The 19,833-nt window shown below is 40.1% G+C and overlaps 1 protein-coding gene across 5 annotated transcripts in view; it reads left to right on the top strand.

Moving 5' to 3' along the window:
• RALGAPA2 (Ral GTPase activating protein catalytic subunit alpha 2) overlaps positions 1-19,833 on the top strand; it is a 298,342-nt gene that overhangs the window by 18,903 nt on the left and 259,606 nt on the right. The gene's annotated exons all lie outside the window — the stretch shown is intronic.

Raw genomic sequence — 19,833 nt, 5'->3', positions numbered from 1 at the left:
TAGGCTTTCTGATGAATGCTAATGAAAAATATAGCTAAAAATCACATTTAAATTATTGTAGACCATAAATATTGTAGAAATATAAAACACACAATCTGGAGATAAATATTCTGTATGTTAATTTGTGTTGTTGGGGATACTGTGTCTAATAGTGTCGCCTCTGCCAGTGCCTTGAATGAGATGACATTTATGGTATAAAAGTGATACATTATTTCTAAAGATATTATAAATCCTTTAACTTTCTGCAGTTAAGAATTCCCTACATACTCTTTTCATCTATGTTTTTTTCAAAGCACTGAACACCCTTTATGTTGTGGTAGCTACGTCAGACTAGGAGAAAAATTAAATTTAACCTGCCAATCAAAACTTCTCATTTTTCAAAGTGTGAATAAGAATGCTTCAGCACATTAAGGGGTTGAGGGTTTGTTTACTGGTAGCAAGGTATGATTTATAATTAGAGATGAAATAGCTAAAAACACATTAGAATAACTTTGTAAGTTATCCCTTCACTTTGAATCATGTTTCTTGTGCATGTTTCTGTCTTGTTGACCCACCAACAAATGTTTTCCTGCCCATATTGATGAAATGGAAACTGAAATGAAAATTATGGGGAGCACAGACTTGACTGCTGAATGTCTCCACTATGCTTTAGGAAAGTTTTCAGCAGCAGAATAAGTCTTGTCTTGCATTTTAAAATTTCTTTCTCCATTTCCCTCCAAGCATGCTTTACTCCAAAATTCACTGTTCATTTCCTGCTTCACTAAAGTTCTGTGAGTGCATCATTCTAGGATTTCAGATACCCAAAGATTCTTCCTAGCTCATGATGTCCAGTGTTAGTGACATGCTCTTAGAACTTTCACAGAGAGAAGAAAATGAAAAGCAAAAAGGCAAGTTAAAACATACACTTGAGCTAAAGACGCCCTTCAGCCTAGCTAGTGGGATTTTTTAACACACATCTGTGTGTAGTCTTACTCTTAAGTTTGTGTTTGAAAATAAAAAATATTGCTACACATTTCTAAAGCTCCCACATGTCTCTGGCCTTCTATATAGTAGAAAAACTTACATGCTCAGTAATATTTGTTTCCCTTTACTCAATTGAAAGGTGTAAAACATCCACATACAAGTGATTCAGTTCTAAGGAACATTTCACACACACTATTTCTGGGGGTTAACAAACCACTGATTTTGTTATTCCTGCCTCAGATGTTTGTGTCAGTGTGGACAGAGGAGCTGTCTTTCCATAGCTGCCTCAGTTGGCAAACCACCTTTGGTTCACCACCGAAGAGTCTCCTCTCTGCCCCCCCACATCATCTCCCCCATTTCCCCTCCAGAAATACCCTCAACCTCTACAAGTTCCCCTTGCTCATGTCCTCAGTTGGTGAAACAATTCTGATGTACCCGCTGAGAGCAGTGTTGCAGAGAAAGATGAGGGCTTCCCCTGAGTTATGCTTATTGGCCACCACACTGCATTTTCTATCCCTTAGATATGTCCCTTTTTCTTCACTAGTGCCCCCCTATTTTGGTCCTTAGCTAGCAAACCAGCTGTGCTTCATTGGCTGGTGGGGCCAATGGCAGAGGTATGTCATTTCCCTTAGAGAAGTAGGGCTGGAGAGAGGTCCAAGACGGTCCCACTCCCCATTTCTATCCCTCACAGGGCCTGGGGAAGGTGCCTAGAGAAAGATCTAACAAGTTACTGGATCCTGACACCCCTCTGAGGTGAAGATAAGTACTCAAAAAGCATTTGAAATGAAACGGTTTAAGGTAATGCCAATGTGGGTGCCTGGGAGAAAGATAACTGATCAGCATGCCTAATGTGGATGCACTGAATTGTTTTTGTGTCTCAATTGGTGCAGAAAATGATTAATTACAAACAGTTCAGTTCTCCAGTGCAGACAAAGCATCAATAACAACTGGATCTAAGTTTTGCACTTCATAGAAAAAAGGGATGGTTTTCGAATAGCGCTGCAAATTCAAGTTGAGATGTAAAAGCCAACATGTGTCTGTCAGTCTTGCACATCACCTTCTGAAATAGAGACTCTGTATTTGGAACTTGGCTAACAGTTTTAATGACTGTGCAAACCACTAAAGAACAGAGTACACTTGTTGGTAGTTTATATTGATTCTGCAGTGCTAACAAGTTTAAACATTTTTAAAAATATATATATCATCTTAGCTGAAGGAAACAGATATCATTTGGAATTCACCCAGGGATCAGATATTTTTTTCTTTCAACTAAAAAGTAATGTTTTTAAATAGTCGTAATTATGACCAGAAACAGAAAACTGGCATGCTGGGATTGTCCCTAGGGTAGACAAAGCAATTTGTATTTTAACATGTCAGATCTTTAACACATGTTTTTTTTAACACATTTAACACAGCTTAAAGAAAAGGAGTACCCGTGGCACCTTAGAGACTAACAAATTTATTAGAGCATAAGCTTTCGTGAGCTACAGCTCACTTCATCGGATGCATCCGATGAAGTGAGCTGTAGCTCACGAAAGCTTATGCTCTAATAAATTTGTTAGTCTCTAAGGTGCCACGGGTACTCCTTTTCTTTTTGCGAATACAGACAGCTTAAGGGAGTGAAGGCAAGTAAGGAAAAATCATGTGAGGGGAACTACATTGCTGAAGGAAGGGGGGAAATGAGATGTTTGATATTCATTTGAAAGTGCTTGTGTGAATTTGATAAGGATGTCTGGTCTACGATATATTTATTGTTTGTATCACAGTAGCACTTAGGAGCTCCAATCATGGCCCAGAACCCCATTGTGGTACAGACACGTAACGGAAGAATGTGTTAAGGCTATCAAGATCCATGGAGACCAATGAGGGAAGAAGTTTTGAGGCTTTGGTTGGTTGCAAATTACTTTGGCATGCAAAAAGTCAGTTTTAATGACTGACTGACTGTAAACAGCATGAAACAATAGTTTTGAGATGTGAATTATTGTTCTCAATTCCTGGGATATGGATAAGATCCTGCAGCTACCATGGATTAAAAACATTCTCAAATAATTCTACTAAGATCACCTTTTCCCTGGACTTCAGGTGGAGAGACAACATACACACTGCATATTCACTTCAAGGAAGTGAAAAGAGGCTAAATATACCAGTATAAAGTACTCTGATGCACATGCTGAATTCTTTACAAAATCATAGGAAGCCCATAACTTCATTTGAATGTAGGTTGTCACAGGAGAAATTAGGATGACCCTATTTTGTTCTGGAACTAAAATGCGTCCTCAAATCAATCTCCACTTCTGACCAAGAAATGTCTACCAGCTGTTTTGACCTGCCTGGATTTATTTTTTGCTGGAACTATGGTTAGCTATATATACCTTATTCAGAAATCCTGTTTGTAATTCAGGCCCGTGTTCGTGAATGCGGGCACTGTAATGGCTCAGCTACAGCAGTGCAGCTGTGCCACTGTAGTAACATAGCGTAGATGCCTCCTATGGAAATGGAAGGTGGTTTTCTGTTGGTCTACCCATGTCTATCCCAGGGGTTAGGTTGGCATAATTATGGTGCTCCGGGGTGTGAATATTTTCGCACCCAGGAGTGCCGTAGCTATGTCATCCTAACTTTTAAGTGTAGATCAGGTGTAAATTTTAACAGTTGTAGATCCTGAGCCAGTCAGGTGGACCCACTGAGGATGATGGTTTGAACTTGAATTTTGAGTTAGCAGCTACGGAATCTGCTTCCATTAACAACCTCCCCAGTTCCCATAACCTAAAAGATGGTCCCTCCACTTCTTAAGTATTTAACAGGGTGCTACCTGCCACTCTCTGAAGATCTGCAGCTTTGAGTGAAAGTTAAAAATGGAAAAACAAGCACAGACTTCCAGCAGTTAAACTGATATGCAGTTATTTCCCTTGGAACTAAAGCTATCCAAACAGTATTAAAACTAAACACCCAGCCCTGAAAAATATTTAAAATTGTCCAGCTAGTTTAGAGGATGAGCACGCTGTGGAACATGGAGTTGGAGAAGCTACTGATGCAGTCCTGAATCTTCACTCCTTAGATCAAGCAGCTCAAAAAGAGATGGCAAGAAATGACTTGACTTAGTGAAGAAATAATATGAGAATAAAGAGTTTCTGAAAATTTTGGAATAAAGGAAACCTCCTCTGCTGGTGCAAAGCTTTAAGATGCACTGAATTTAAAGCAGAAATAGTTATTGATGGAGCTCTGAAACCAGTTTCTCTCACCCCAAAAACTGGAAGTTGTCCTAGAGTTGTAATTATTAAGAGGCACTACTAACATCTGAGAGAATCCTGTGACTCATAGGAGATGTAAGAGCAAAAAACTTTTTTTTCTGAGGGCATTAAATCAAAGTCTTTGAAGACTTCACTGAAACTTTGAGTCAGGAAAGCAACAGAAGAATTAAGGCAAAGAGAACAAAAATGTAAATGGGATTTTCCCTGTAAACTCATTTTACCTATTACAGCAAGATTTTCAGTGTATGAAAACTAAAAGGAGAAAAGGTGCTTCATTCTCTGGGACTGCCTGAGAAGACAGAGCAAAAATACAAGGAAATGATTCTGAGGAGAATTGAGAGGACTGACAGTGGCAGACTACAGAATGCTTGAAGACAAAGAAGTAGGGTCAGGATTCAGCCTTGCAGGCAGCAGTGAGAGATGGATTATCTACATGGGTGGGAAACTCCTTTTGTCTATGTAGGAAGCAGAAGACTTCACTTTTGTCCAGTATTTAAATGAAGAAAATAAGCCATACTGGGTCAGCCAATGGTCCATCTATTCCAGTATTGTGTCTTCCAACGGTGGCCAATGCTGGATGCTTCAGAGGGCATGAACAGAGCAATTATTGAGTGATCCATCCCTTGTCATCCACTCGCAGCTTCTGACAGAAGTTTAAGGACACCCAGACCATGCAGTTGCATCCCTGACCATCTTGGCCAATAACCGTTGATGGATCTATCCTTCATTAGTTTATCTAATTCTTTTTTGAATGCGGTTATACTTTGGCCTTCATAATATCCCCTGGCAAAGAATTCCATAGGCTGAGTGTGCGTTGTGTGAAGTAGTACTTCCTTCCTTCTGTTAATTTTAAACCTGCTGCTCATTAATTTCATCAGGTGCCCCCTGGTTCTTACGTTATGTGAAGAAGTAAATAACTCTTCCTTATTCACTTTGTCCATATCATTCATGATTTTAGAGACTTCTATCGTATCCCCCCTTAATCATCTCTTATCCAAGCTGAACTGTCCCAGTCTTTTTAATGTCTCCTCATATGCAAACTGTTCCATCCCCCTAATCATTTTTGTTGCCCTTCTCTGTATCTTTTCCAATTCTAATGTATCTTTTTTGAGATGTGGCAACCAGAACGGCACGCAGTATTCAAGGTGTGGGCATACCATGGATTTATTTAGTGGTATTACGGATATTTTCTGTCTTCTTATTTACCCCTTTTCTGATGGTTCATAACATTTAGTTTTTTTGACTTCTGCTGCACACTGAGCAGATGTTTTCAGAGAACTATACACAATGACTCCAAGATCTTTTTCTTGAGTGGTAACAGCTAATTTAGACCCCGTCATTTTGTATGTATATTTGGAATTATTTCCAATATGCATTACTTTGTGTTTGTCAACACTGAATTTCATCTGCCATTTTGTTGCCCTGTTTCCCAGTTTTGTGAGATCTCTTTGTAGCTCTTCGCAATCTGCTTTGGACTTCACTATCTTGAGTAATTTTATATCCTCTGCAAACTTGGCACCTCACTGTTTACCCCTTTGTTCAGATAATTTATGAATATGTTGAACAGGGCTGGCCCCATGCAGATTCTTGGGAAACATTGCTATTTACCTCTCTCCATTCTGAAACTGACCATTTATTGGTACTCTGTTTCCTGTTTTTTAACCAGTTAGTGATCCAGGAGCGGACTTTCCCTCCTATCCTGTGACAGCGGCTCTTAAGCAAAGCAAGTAGTCATGGGATAGGAGGGAAGGCTTGCTTAAGCAAAGTCAATTCTATTACATGTTGGCTGTTTCTGAGGGGTAATATGAATGCTTAAAAATGTGTAAGTCAAGGCACTAATAGTGGGGATGTGTGTCCTGACAACAACAGATGGAGTACTCCTCTTCCATGTCGATATGAAACCTCAAGAAGAGTTTAAATTTACTAGACTGGTGTAATAAGAGCTATTTAGCCTGTACTCATTTTTTTTTTAATTGGGGTAGCCATTTTGACAGCAATACTTGATCTTGATACAAAGAAAATACAAGAGGTTGAGAGATATTTGGGTGTGTGACTGTGTTAAATGCAGGGCTGAACTGTTGGTATGTCTAGATCTGTTTTGCTTATAATCAATGGAGAACCTTGTTCTACACATAACAGCAAACCCGCAATCAGCACTTGGTCTGTGGTCCCTGCCTTTTGTACTGGGCGTGGCAGAGAGATTAACCAAATAATTAAATTAAGACCATCCTAGTTTAAGCAAAAATTAAGAGGAATGGAACTGTAATGGATAAGATTATTTCAGGGATAATCTGATTAGAGTGGCTGCTTAAGTGCATTTGGATGGGAGGAAACGTCACTACTGTAGTGGATGAATCTCAACTGTATGAACAGAAAATGAAAGTGCTCTTAATGTACTCCAGAAGCCATATCACACAGTATAATCCTAATCTGCCCATGAAGTCCCAGATAACAATGGCTGTCTAAAATTAGGTTTCTAAATCCATTTGTAGCTACCTAAAGAGGTGGCCAGATTTTCCAAAGTGCTGAGCATATAGCAGCTGTAATTGATTTCCCTGTTAGTGTTGCTAAAAAAGCAATTTGGAGACTGCGATATCTTTCTTTGATGTTAGTCCAAAAGTGAATTTTTGTCTTCAGCTGGGAACCAATTCTCCAGTGCTGACTTTATACTTAAAATGGCATTAGCAATGGGGATTATTTTCTAGAACCAGGAAGAAAAGAAGACTCTTCAATGCAAAAATTTAAAATGAAATTTAATTAAGGTTGTTCTTAATTCCTGCGTACTGATCTTCCTACTTACAGAGCAAGGATCAGTGAAACACTCCATCTTTTGTCTTACATGCATCTATAAATGCATTTGATCTTTAAATATTCAGGGTAAATAGGCCAAATCTCCTGAGATGGGATATTAGATGAATGGGATCTGAGTTACTATAGAAAATTCTTTCCTGGGTATCTGGCTGGTGAATCTTGCCCATATGCTCAGGGTTTAGCTGATTGCCATATTTGGGGTCGGGAAGGAATTTTCCTCCAGGGCAGATTGGAGAGCCCTGGAGGTTTTTTGCCTTCCTCTGTAGCATGGGGCATGGTTGACTGGAGGGAGGCTTCTCTACTCCTTGAAGTCTTTGAACCATGATTTAAGGACTTCAATAGCTCAGACATGGGTGAGGTTTTTCATAGGAGTGGGTGGGTGAGATTCTGTGGCCTGCGCTGTGCAGGAGGTCGGACTAGATGATCAGAATGGTCCCTTCTGACCTTAGTATCTATGAATCTACGTTTTAGTTGCCAATAAACTAGGATTATAAACAATTACAAAAACACTTGGTCATCTTAATGTGTGTCTGTAATTTTGAAAAAAAATTATGAAATGAGAGTTTGGGCAATCTGGAATTTTCAGTCTCTTATCTTTTGACTTGTATATTCCAGAATTTTGTGGTGGTCATTTTCAACCTGTAATCTGAAAATCAAGCTACATTTTCTGCTATTTATGTTAATACTAATAAAAGAATCTGCTGTAGGAATTTAGCTATTAAGTTTATACATGAGGCAGAACAGAGTCATGTTAGCTATTGTATAGGTATTTTAGCTCTTCAATGGCAACAGCAGAAAAATATCCCCCCCCCCCCCCCCGAAGAGTAAGAGGAAGGCACTGTGGACTGAGCAAGGAATCAGAAGGTAGTTGCTCCCTGAGTTTTAAACTTGAGTCTATATTAATTTACTCTGTGGTCTTGGAAAAGTAATTGTCTATTTTTCCACTCAAGAAACAGAGCTAATACCCACCCAGCTAGTGTATGTTAGTATTTCATGTTTTCCACATTCATTTTAAAAATGCAAGGCACTGTATGGGTGACTAATACTTTTAAAAAAAAAATTGAAAACACTTAGGACAAAAATACTGTGTAAAATAGAAAAATATTGCACAGTAACTTTTATGAACATAACAGAATTAGGTCCTGATTCAGCAAATTGCTTATGCATGTGTTTAAATCTCATGGTTGTGTTTTGCTGAATAAAATGCATTAAAAGCCTTACATTTACTTAATTTTAAACATGCGCTTAGTTACTTCACTGAAACAAGGCTTTAAAGGCTTGAAAGAGAACCAAAAACTTTGAAAGCTAATAGAAATCAAAGGATATTGGTGGATAAGACTTACTGAGATGTTTACCATTCAGGAATATGTATTGTATAGTTATCAACAGCATGAGGAAGAGGAAATCCACAGATGAGATATTTCCATAAAACTAGGAGTTACCTGCTCTGTAATGGTCATCTGTTGGAAATAAGATGACAACCCATTTTACTAGTAAGTTTATCACTCATTATCTCTGTTACACTGTTAGTAATGTAACACAAAGGAGAATGGTCCTTTGGAAGGAGCTCTTAACTCATAGACCAAAGGATACCTCAATGTGAATATAGGACAGAGAAAACAGTGTAAATACCAATAAATTAAACATTCATACCTCAAGCCATAGGAGATGAAATTAATTGGTTGTTTAGTTTACCATATGTAATCCTATTTCAGCAGGAGCCAAGGTTTTCCCAATATTTTCTTCTAATTAGGTAAGTAGTTAATTAGTTAGGATTAAAACATCCTCAATACAGGTGCTGAGGGCTATCTGAGTTTAAGAATCAATAAACATATTTAGGAAGGGGATTTACATAATTTTTTTTACTTTTTCCAGTATATTTTGGTGGTATTTGCTACTGTTTTAGAGTGACACCTAATGTTTGTTTAAAACAAAAGAAAGTAACTCCCTTCTCCACAAATAGTTTGAAAGCATAAAACCTTTTTAGTTTCAAATAGAGAAGGCTGCTTCTGCTTTAATTTGGAATACTTGTCTGCACATCAGCTTTAGTGTTTATATACCTAATATCTAATTAAAACTAATACAGTAATGGATATGAAACAATCAGAAGGGGGAAAGACTATTAAATTAAAAGGCAATAACATCCAACATCAATACTTGTTCACAATGACTATTTTGGAATGTTTTTATGACTAAACAAAAAATGTAAGTTTTTAAATCTCAGCTCTCTGGAATCTTTTGTAAAATGATTTTGGCCTCAGTCCAGTTCCCAGTGGTTCTGTATCAATTACCATCACAACTGAAATAATTAGCACCCTTACTCAGTCTTACCATGGAGCTTAAAAATTGGATAAATGTGAAGACTGAATTTCCCTCTCTTCCTCGATGGTCACTCCCTGTTGAAGTAACAGAATATTTTCAGGACGCTCATATTACCATTGTCTGTGCTATAATTTTCTGTGACTAGAGAAGGCATTGTTCATTAAGGCTGAACTTGGTCATGATGCACCTTTTATGAGACTATATTTACATAAATGTAATCTTACATAACATATAGTAATCTGTGGCATTCACTGCCAGAGTAGGTAATTGAGACAACTGGATTTTGAGATAACTTGATTTCTCTTATAGCCATTCATGCTTAGGAACCTCTGATATATTACCTCAGACAACAGCCAATATCTAATGCTCAGACAAAGAAAAGTAAATCCCCTTCCACTTCCTTAGTGCAGCTAGACAATTGTATTGTGCTGTATGGGGCCTAGCTTGGAGATTGTTTTCTTCCAAATCCCTGCAGTTGCTTGTTTTTAAACACAAAAGCATAGTTTCCTAACTTTCATAAGTGCCAGCTCTTTCAGGAAGACAAAAGATTATAATAAGAATTATATTGCAGAAAGATCTAGGTTTTACGCTTGTTTTCCCATGAAGGTATATATTTTTTTCTTTTCAAAGTTCATAATGAATAAAAATATTTGAACTTGCACAAACGCATACTATGCAGTATTGCTTGTTTCAGTCTAGAACTAATTATTGGTCTTTAGAAATATGTCTAGATATAAAAACTTAAAGGCCCATATTTTCAGAAAGGAAGATACGAATGTATGGTACACACATGCCCTTATGATGGGCGTGGTTTAAGAATCTGAATGGAATAGGTATATATACTTTTATGTCCTAAATTTATTTGTGCAGTTGTGAACAAATTCACTTGTGTGTGCACGTACTCGGGTTGTGCATACAGTCATAATAGGAACTTAATGGAACATAGGTCACCACTTCCTTTTTTGGGAAAGGTAGTGTAAATAATATACAGCATACAAGATAATTAAGCAAATGTTAAGATGTCTGTGTGACCCAAGGACCTCTTGATGTCAATTGGCAGAGGGCACAGGTATACATAAGGGTCTGATCTCTACCTTCTGCTCTGCCAAAGAATGTCCGGTATGGTCTCTAATGAAAGCCTGTGTCACCTCATTGTCAGAGATAGATAGATATATATGGAAAATATGTAGTTATATATTTATACTAAAAATTATGTTCTCTAGCACTCTGAGTTAAGGCAGGTCATAGAATGGTGATGCATATGCCCTTGGCAGGCAGAGGGGAAATGATGCTTACCTCACTGTAGCTGATCATGTCCAAATTAAGTATTATATGGTTCACAATGGATGCCCATTTACAGTCTGAGCTAAATGCAAATCAGGAGATTGCAGGGCTGGAGGGAAAAACAAAAACGGGTTATATCTGGAGTGCAGATGAATCGCCAGGGATTCCGTCCTCTAAGGACAGGCCAGTGGGCTTGATCTTATAGGAATGGGGTCTCAGCCAAACTGCTTAAAAATCCTGGGAAAAGGCTTTCGGGGTAAACTATCTTGTAGGAAATAGGGGAATGCATGTGGATTAAGTTTAAGCTCTAGAAAGTGTTATAATTTTGTTTTATACGTAACCATTTGTTTCCAGTATCACTTGAATCTCTGTTCTTTGATGATAAATTTATTCAGGTTTTCACTATATGTATCTCTAAGTGCTGTGTGTTGAGTAGAGTGATCCTGAGTTGAATTTTATAAACTGGTGTGTACCGTTCCTTTGGGAATAGTGAGTCTGAGAGTTCTGACTGTGTTCATCGGAACAAGGGCTGAGTGCTCCAGAGGGATGCTAATAGGACGTGAGGGTTGGTGTGTGCATAGGCGCCGGCTTGCTCCGGGCCCTGCAGGTGCTCAAACTCCCACCCCAAACCCCTACTTGTGCCCCCCTCTTCCCACTCCACCGCAGGCCCTGCCCCCATTCCACCCCTTCTCCCAACTCCCCACCTCTTCTGACCCAGTTCCACCCCTCCTCCAAGCATGCCCCATCCCCACTTCTTCCCCTCCCTCCCAGCGCCTCCTGCATGCCACAAAACAGCTGATCATGGTGGGCAGGAGGCACTAGGAGGCAGGGGAAGGAGTTGATTGGCTGGCGGGAGGTGCTGGAAGGAGGGAGGGTTACTGGCTGCTGATGGGTGCTGAGCACCCACTAATTTTTTTCTGTGGGTGCTCCAGGGCTAGAGCACCCATAGAGTTGGCACCTAGGGTGTATGATTCTTGCTGCAGAGAGAGCGAGGCCTGGAAGGTAGTGCCTGTGTTGCCTGAGGCTGGTGTTTTCAGGGCACTGATTCATAGCAGGTCCAGTAAAGACTTCCTCACACTAAGGGCAGGTGATTGCAAGGTGTCTCACAACCCTGGATACACCTTAGAAGCGTCAGTCTGTCAGGCAAATACTCACTGAGACTGTATATTTAAGGTGAGCCCAATAACCCCAAAGACCAACACTCTTCAAGAGAATGTGTGTTCCTTTCAGTGCTACATAACTAGCATAAATATATTTTAAAATTATACAATTTTCAGCCATCTATGGACTATGGCGAGACTGTCATGAATGTTGCATCATCTCACTATATGTAAAAATCTCAATGCAGTACTACTTCATACATATTACAGTATGTTAGCAATATTTTGTTTTAAACAGCTTGACTCAAACCTAAATAATCAACTGTAGCATTGACAAACCATTTATTTTTATTCACATAAAAATGGGGCCAGCGTAAGACTTCCAGTCTATGTCCTCTTGTTCAGCCATATCTTATTCTGGGAGCCTCTGCAACTCTGCCTTCTCTTCTCCTATGTATGTATGAGAGCTTACTCTGGCATATGGAATGTGAAAGTTTGCCAGGTTGGTAGATCTTCAGTCTATTGTTGGTCCTCGCAAGTTAAGCAGTTTTTATTTTTAATAGTAGAATTATCATCATACCCTTTCTCTCCTCGCTATATCTCCGACCTTTGGAGGGAGTTCTTCAGTTCATGAGTGTTGATTCTCTCTTACACATGGGAAAGGGCGTTCTGTACCTCCTAAGGCTCTGTCTACCATGACTGTGGTTCATTCAGACATATCTGCCCTAGTGTGTCCTTAAAATATTTTGATAGCTTTCTGTTGTAAAATTTGCAGTATGCTGTTTATGTTCCACTTCTAAAATATTAATTTTAAGGTGCTTCTTTGGAGCATGAAGGAATCAGTTGCATGGTTGGGCACACATTCCACTTGGCTTCAAGTACTTATAAATGTTTGCCTGTGATGTAATTAAGAGAGTATTCTGCAATCTAGATTGAGCTGCTGCTGGCATCCTAACTTCAGTGGCCTCTGAGTGCTTCAACCAAGCTCTGAAGTCCGTGAATAATAGCTTACATCCTAATTTGCTATAGGCCTTACCATTGGAATCCTTTAATACTAAAGGTCCAAATCTTTGTTTACAGGTATCAGCAAAATTGCAGAACACACGCATAGCCAAGTAGAAGAGCTTCCTTGGATCTCTGTTAGCTCAGGGCAGATCCATTCACCAGCTGAATAATAGGACTTCCCTGTAATGTGAGAGTTTGCATCAAACATTTGTTGCTTTCTGGATATGTAACCCATGACTAACACCATCTCCATTTCACTGGCATACACCTTTTCTTTCCCTATCCAGTCAACAAGAATACACTCGCTGTCTGGCTTTTTTTAGTAAGGCACTGAGCACAGTGTGTTTCAGTCCACCTGCAGTTATAGCTGTATAAGTTAAGACAATTATGAGGATTATTTCTCTTGCTTAAAGGTGTAACTGGAAACCTGCTGGGGTCAGGAAGGAATTTTCTCCCCTTCCACATGGATAGCTACTTTATGGAGTTACCCTTAAAAGCACTGGGTAGTGGGCATTACTGGGTGCAGGTTTGCAACCCTATATTGCTAAATAAAGTTGGGAAAATAGAAGCATTATATCTTATATTTCCCCCCAGAAACTGCATTATTAATCGAGACTGTGAATCTGCTAAAAATGATGCATTCACCCTAATAATCTGAGATGTGGGATTCTTTCTACACATACAAAATGAAAACCAAGTTTAAAAACAAAAGGCTTTCTTTCAAAAAGCAGCATCCTGTATAAACTAAGGTTGAAACTTCACATTATTCCTAGTCATGCAGTAAACCCAGAAGAAAAAGAACTATGGATAATCAGTTAAAAGAACTGACAGATACCCTGATGTGTTGATCAGTAGTAATACCTAATTTCTATTTCAAGTGTGCTATAATGGATTACCATATAGATGCAGCAAAGCACAAAGCATTAAATAGATCTGCGTATTTTTTGGAAAAAGTAATCTTATTTCACACTTTGGGATTTCTTAAAATATTTCCTATTACTTTACTGTGAAATTACAAACGATGTCAATAGCCAGTTTGGAATTCACAGCAGTTTAACTAAGAATCGAGGTTGGAGTGGAAGAAAATGTCATTTGGTTTTCACAGTAAAGGCTGTATACATTTCTTATAACTGTGTGGGAGAGGAGAGAGAGAGCGAAGAATGGATTCTCAGGAATACAAACATGGGTGGTTGTCCGGCTGATTGTGGGTTCACCTCCCTAATGTTAATATGTAAAATAGCATGTTTATTTTGGGACCCAGTAATACATAGGCACAAGAAGCACTAATAACACAAGAGTTTTTCAGTCTTAACTTTGAATTAGATTGTGTTTTTCACCTCATTTAGCAGTTCAGATACTTCGTGAACCATTTTCTATGCACCAGGAGCCAAGTGTGCTAAGTTAATTGGATTAGTTATATCCATTCTCTTAGTAACTTGCACAGTTTTAAAGTGGTTTAGCTGTGACGTGATTGACCTCAGATAATTACATAGATTGGAAGACCCCTTCAGGTAAGTGTTCAGGATTGGACTATGCAGATGATTCAGTAATCTGATCACGGTTATCCTATTTAATATTTTTCTCCAAATGCATTAATTTTTCATCTCTGATTTTGAACTGCTGAGAGCGGTGGAGGAGAAGGGGAAGTGATGTGATGTGTCCTAAATTTAATTTTATCACAAGGTTTCAGACATGAAGGCTATTCTGAGCCAGGACCACTTTGCGTTCTTTCCTTCCCACCCATTTTACTTGTCCCCAGCTGATGATCGTGACTAAAAGGCTGTTCTAATGCAAGGATCTACCAAAAGTCCTACCTCTACCAAATAGTGCATTTTCCAGGGAAAATCAAAAAGGTGTATTTTTTTTCATGTTACCTGTCCCATGCAACTGAGAACCTGAATTTTCTCTTCACAATGTGTATCACAGACTCCTCTGTACCATTTCTAATCAGTGTTGGCTCTAGACACACCCTGAAATTCATTGGCACCTGGGTTATCACCTGGTGGTAAAATCAACCCCAGCGTGTTTTCAAGTGAAACAGTTGTTTTGTTTGATATTGTTTGAACCACAAGCTACATACTCACTGTCTGTTCAACCTTGATTATCACCAGGGTTTTGTTTATTTTTGCGGTTAGATCCTCTGGACTTGGATCATAGGTCTAAGATCTTGTCTACAATGGCACTTTACTGTGCTGCCACTTTCTCGCTCACACACCCCGAGCACTGCAAGTTTCAGTGCTGTAAAATGCCAGTGTAGACAGCACTGTTAGCTATTCCTCATGTGGAGGTGGTTTTTTTTTTTTATAGTGCTGTGAGAGCTCTCTTCCAGTGCTATGCCGCGACTACCCAGCCCTACCCAGTTAAAGTGCTGCTGCGGCCAGTGCTTTAACATTGCTTGTGAAGACATGCCCTAAGAGACTAGTCTCAGCCCCTGTGGCTACCAGAAGCTTCAAGCAACTGATGGATTCCAAGAAATCTCAACCTCTGTTGGGGTTGGACTCAGCTACTGTAGCTCCCTCAGTCAATCCTCTGAGGCTACAGATGCACAAACTGTAGGGCATGTGATCAGATCCCACTGCCCTGGTTCCAAAAAAGAGGTCAAGAGAGGTGCCCATACTTTGTGCCTCCTAGCTATCCAACCCTGACAGAACCCTTGTGGCTGCAGGACTGGGGTTGGTTCTGACTTTTACTTCTGGATCCAGAAAAATGGAATAGCTCAGTGTGTCAGATTCTGGGCCACCAGAGCCTTTGGTTGTGGTGCCGAGAAAAAGTGGCATAGAGACAAAACAGCTGATGTTAGCAGTGCTGGTTCCTGTGCATCAGAACTGTCAGATCTGCCTGATTCCGACAAGACTGCTATGGTTCTGAAGCAGAGCTCTGTTCCGTCTTTGGTAGTAAGGGATATGGTTCTGTGTCTATCTCTGGATCTGAGGTTGGCTCCTGGGCCAGTCCTGGCTACATCCTCGTTTCCGGAGAGCTCTGTCACTGTGACAGCCCAGGTTCACCTGCCAGCTCTAGTTGCTTCTTCAATTCCGAGTGGGGGAAACTGGTTCCCCAGTTTCAAGTCTTCCAGGTCGTCTTGCTCATTCCCTGTTAAGCAGAGGAGGCCAGAAGATGCTGTGGGTCTTCCTCTGGCTCACACTTTCCTCCCTCCTCCTAAGACCCTGCAGAGTCTCCGCAAAGAGCTGAATCTCTATTCTTCCCTTCGAATCCATCGTTACCACCACTGTATTCTATATCAGATCTGGACCTGGATCCTTACCAGAAGGAAGATAAAAGAAGAATACAGAGACCTGTAGTTCTCTTTTTGCCACTCTGTGGTTGTCCTCTAGCAGGCATATTCCTGAACCCTAGTTGCTGTGGACCCTCACAATCATGGGGCCTGTGGTCTTACTGGAGGCCACCTTAGGAGCCTTTCAATTACTCTCCAAGTGATTTAAGTGGTAATGTTTTGTCTGTTTAAAGATTTGGCAGTCTAGAGATCTTCTGATTTAACTCCTGCAGATCTGTCAACATTACTGACAGTGATGCTTAAAACCGTATCTGAGGAACAAGATGAGGAGATAAGTCCTATCTTTGATCAGGAGCATCTGGAAATGAACTGATTTCAATTTATCACCAGATGAACATATGGGGGGTTGCTTCAGCCTTCTCCCTTTCCAAGGACGCTACTCAGTTCCACAACTTTGTGGATCATCATCTTCCAGTGCCTGCGGAAGAGATTCTTGCCTGGGGCTTGATATGCTTAGGATCCACCAATGTCCCACCCAGAGAGTAAAACTTTTCCTAGGTCTTAGGGCAGCCACTACATAAGTCACTCTTTGTCCATCTCAGAGTGACACCTTTTACAGCACTGGTTGTCTCAGGTTTATAGGCCAAGTTGGGACAGCCTTCAGGTATTGATCCCATGCCGCAGAATATCAGTCTCCCTAGACTTTTAGTCAGTCAGAATGGATGTGCTGAGGGATGTACAGTTCAATTATCTGGGTCCATCCTGGACAGTGAGTTCAGATGTGGGTTGGAGAATGCATCTGAATCATTTGACAGTTTGAGAGCACTGGTCCTTTCAGGAGCAATCCCTGCATATCAGTGTTTTGGAATTAAGAGCTGTTCATCTGGCTCTGAGGTCATTCCTTTTTCCCACCTGCAAGAGAGGGTTGTACAGGTAGTGACAGACAGTACATTAGTGATTGTAAAAAGGAAAGAAGTACTTGTGGCACCTTAGAGACTAACAAATTTATTTGAGCATAAGCTTTCGATGAAGTGAGCTGTAGCTCACGAAAGCTTATGCTCAAATAAATTTGTTAGTCTCTAAGGTGCCACAAGTACTCCTTTTCTTTTTGCAAATACAGACTAACATGGCTGCTACTCTGAAACCTGTCATTAGTGATTGAAGTACATCAACAAGCAAGAAGGTGCCCATTCCACTCTTCTGTGCACAGAGGCCATACATTTATGGAATTGGTGTATTTGTCACAACTTTGCATCTAGCAGGGCAAAACAATATAGTCATGGACCATCTCAACAGAGACAGTGCTTGGATGCATGAATGGTCCCTAAAGGATCAGTTGGTTTAGACTAAATTAGTCAACTGGGGTCCATGGAGGTGGACCTCTTTGCAATGAGGGTCAACAGGAAGTGTTGCCTCTTCTGTTACAGAGAAGGCAGGGACAGTCAGGCCTTGTTGGATGCTTTCCTTTTGCACTGGGGGAAGAGCTTGATATATGCATTTCCCACGCGTCGCCCCCCCCCACCTTCCCATTCATTCATATAGTGGTAAGGAAGAGGTTCAGGATAAGTCAAGGATAATGCTCTTTGCCTTAGCTTAGCCATGTCAGTGGTAAACCACCGATCTCCTTTAGCTGTCTGGTAGAGTCTTCATGCATCCGTCCCCAGGTGTCCTGTTCCAGTAGGAGGGCAGGATCTTTCATCTGGATCCACAATCTCTTCACCTGATGGCCCAGCTGAGTAGTCATGTTCTTCATCTGTGTAGGATAATTAAATTGCAAAAACAGTCTACCAGAACTGTTACCATTTAAAGTGGTTCTGATTTCAGATTTGGATGAAGGGGTGATCTGCTTCTCCTGCATCTGGTTCCATTCCTTGTGTTCTGGAATATCTCATGTACTTAGAAAATCAGGGGTTATCCACATCATCATTAAAGACTCACTTGGCAGCCATCTCTGCATACCATTGTCTAACTGTAGATCACGGTCTGCTCATTTCTTAGTGAAAAGATCTATATGAAAGGTTTATCAAATGTGTATTCCTTTGTTAGGGATCCCCTTTCTTCTTGGGATCACAATATGATGTTGGCGAAATCACCCTTTGAACCCTTGGCTGAGTCTTTTGTTCCATTTAGCTATTTAAGATAACTTTCATTATTGCCATCACATCAGCTAGGACAGTGAGTGAGTGAATGATGACCATACAGACAAGGTAGTTCTCAGACCTGATCTCAGATTTTTACCTAAGGTAGTGTCTGATTTCCACATCAATCAAAGCATTCATTTGCCTTTTTTCTTCCTCTAAGCCTCACTCTAATAAGGAGGAATCAGTTCTACACACTTTTGGATGTTACAAGGGCTCTTGCCTATTCCTTGGACAAAACTAAAAGTATTTGTAAATCACCTATATTGTTTTTCTTATGCCAAGAACCACATAGAATATATGATTTCTTCTTAGACTGTGTTTTTCAGTGGATTAAAAAACATGTCGCTGAGTGCTCCATGCTAGTGAAAATCCCTTTACTTGCTGCAATTCAACCACATAAGAGATCTGGTGGCTACTTCTTTGCCTGTCGTAGGCAAGTGCCAGTTGCTGAAATATTCAAGGCTGCAACATACTTTCACCAAGCACTATGATCTGGACATCTAGGATGGGACACCAGATTCAGTAAGGCAGTGCTTTAGTCTCTATTTAGCTAGGACTCTGTCCCCACCTCCAGGTTAGTTTTCAGCACTTCTTATCAGTCTATCAAGGTAACATTCATTTCTTTGAGATGGGTCTGCATATTCACACTTCCCATCTGCCTTCCTCTCTCTATCAAAGTCCTTGTCATTATGTGTCTTTGGCTTTGCAGTGGACGGATCTGGGGTGGTGAGAATGCGCCACCCCCTTTATAGCATTGCCCTTGGTAAGTTGTAATGCTGAGGGGAGGGGTGAGATGGGGGTGCGGGAACATTCTAGCTGACTTCTAGAAGAGCTTTTTACCATAAGGCTCCCCAAGGTTGGCTCAGTACCCATAAGTGAATATGCAGAGCCATCTCCAAGCGCTCTAGTTACAGGTAAGTAACCCTTTATTTATTTGAGTCAGTGACCCATCTGGACATGAGACATTTTACAATTTCCATTCTGAGAACTTTCCTGCAACCCACAGAAACCTCCAAGCGACTGGACACTTAACTTCTTATTGCAAATAAAGGAACCTTGTAAAGGAATCATGTCACACATATAAAATAAAACTTTGCAAAACTCTGATGGTTTGAAAGAATCATTTCTCTGACATTCTTTCCTCCAGTAATCTGGGCTGTATGCTACAGTGGGGTTTCTAATGGGTTTGCAGTCTCATCATAGTGCATGCTGGTGCTTCTTGTAGAGCAAGAATTATGGAGTCATGATTTTGGGATTGCTGAAAGGTGGACGAATAAGCTACGTTCAGAGTCCTTGTCCTTGACTGGCTGGGTATTCTTCACATAATCTTACAACTAGTTTAATTATTCTTCAATATTCTGCATTTACAGTCCACCCTTTAAAAACACTAATTTTTAGAAGCAGTTTGCTTTTATATTGTATATTATATTTTCTATAAAAAAAAAAAAGGAGTATTTGTGGCACCTTAGAGACTAACAAATTTATTTGAGCATAAGCTTTCGTGAGCTACAGCTACAGCTCACGAAAGCTTATGCTCAAATTTTAGTCTCTGAGGTGCCACAAGTACTCCTTTTTCTTTTTGCGGATACAGACTAACACGGCTGCTACTCTGAAATCTATATTTTCTATAGTTCTTCCCTCTGTTTTTTCAATGAAAGTATTTCCATGGAAGCAACTTCTTTGTTTGGTTTTCATTTATTTCTGTTTGTTCTGCATCTGAAGTTGTT

Source organism: Dermochelys coriacea, chromosome 3, assembly GCF_009764565.3.
Source record: "Dermochelys coriacea isolate rDerCor1 chromosome 3, rDerCor1.pri.v4, whole genome shotgun sequence".
NCBI lineage: Eukaryota > Metazoa > Chordata > Testudines > Dermochelyidae > Dermochelys > Dermochelys coriacea.
Note: the sequence above shows the minus strand (reverse complement) of the source record. Positions and strands in the feature narration are given on the sequence as shown.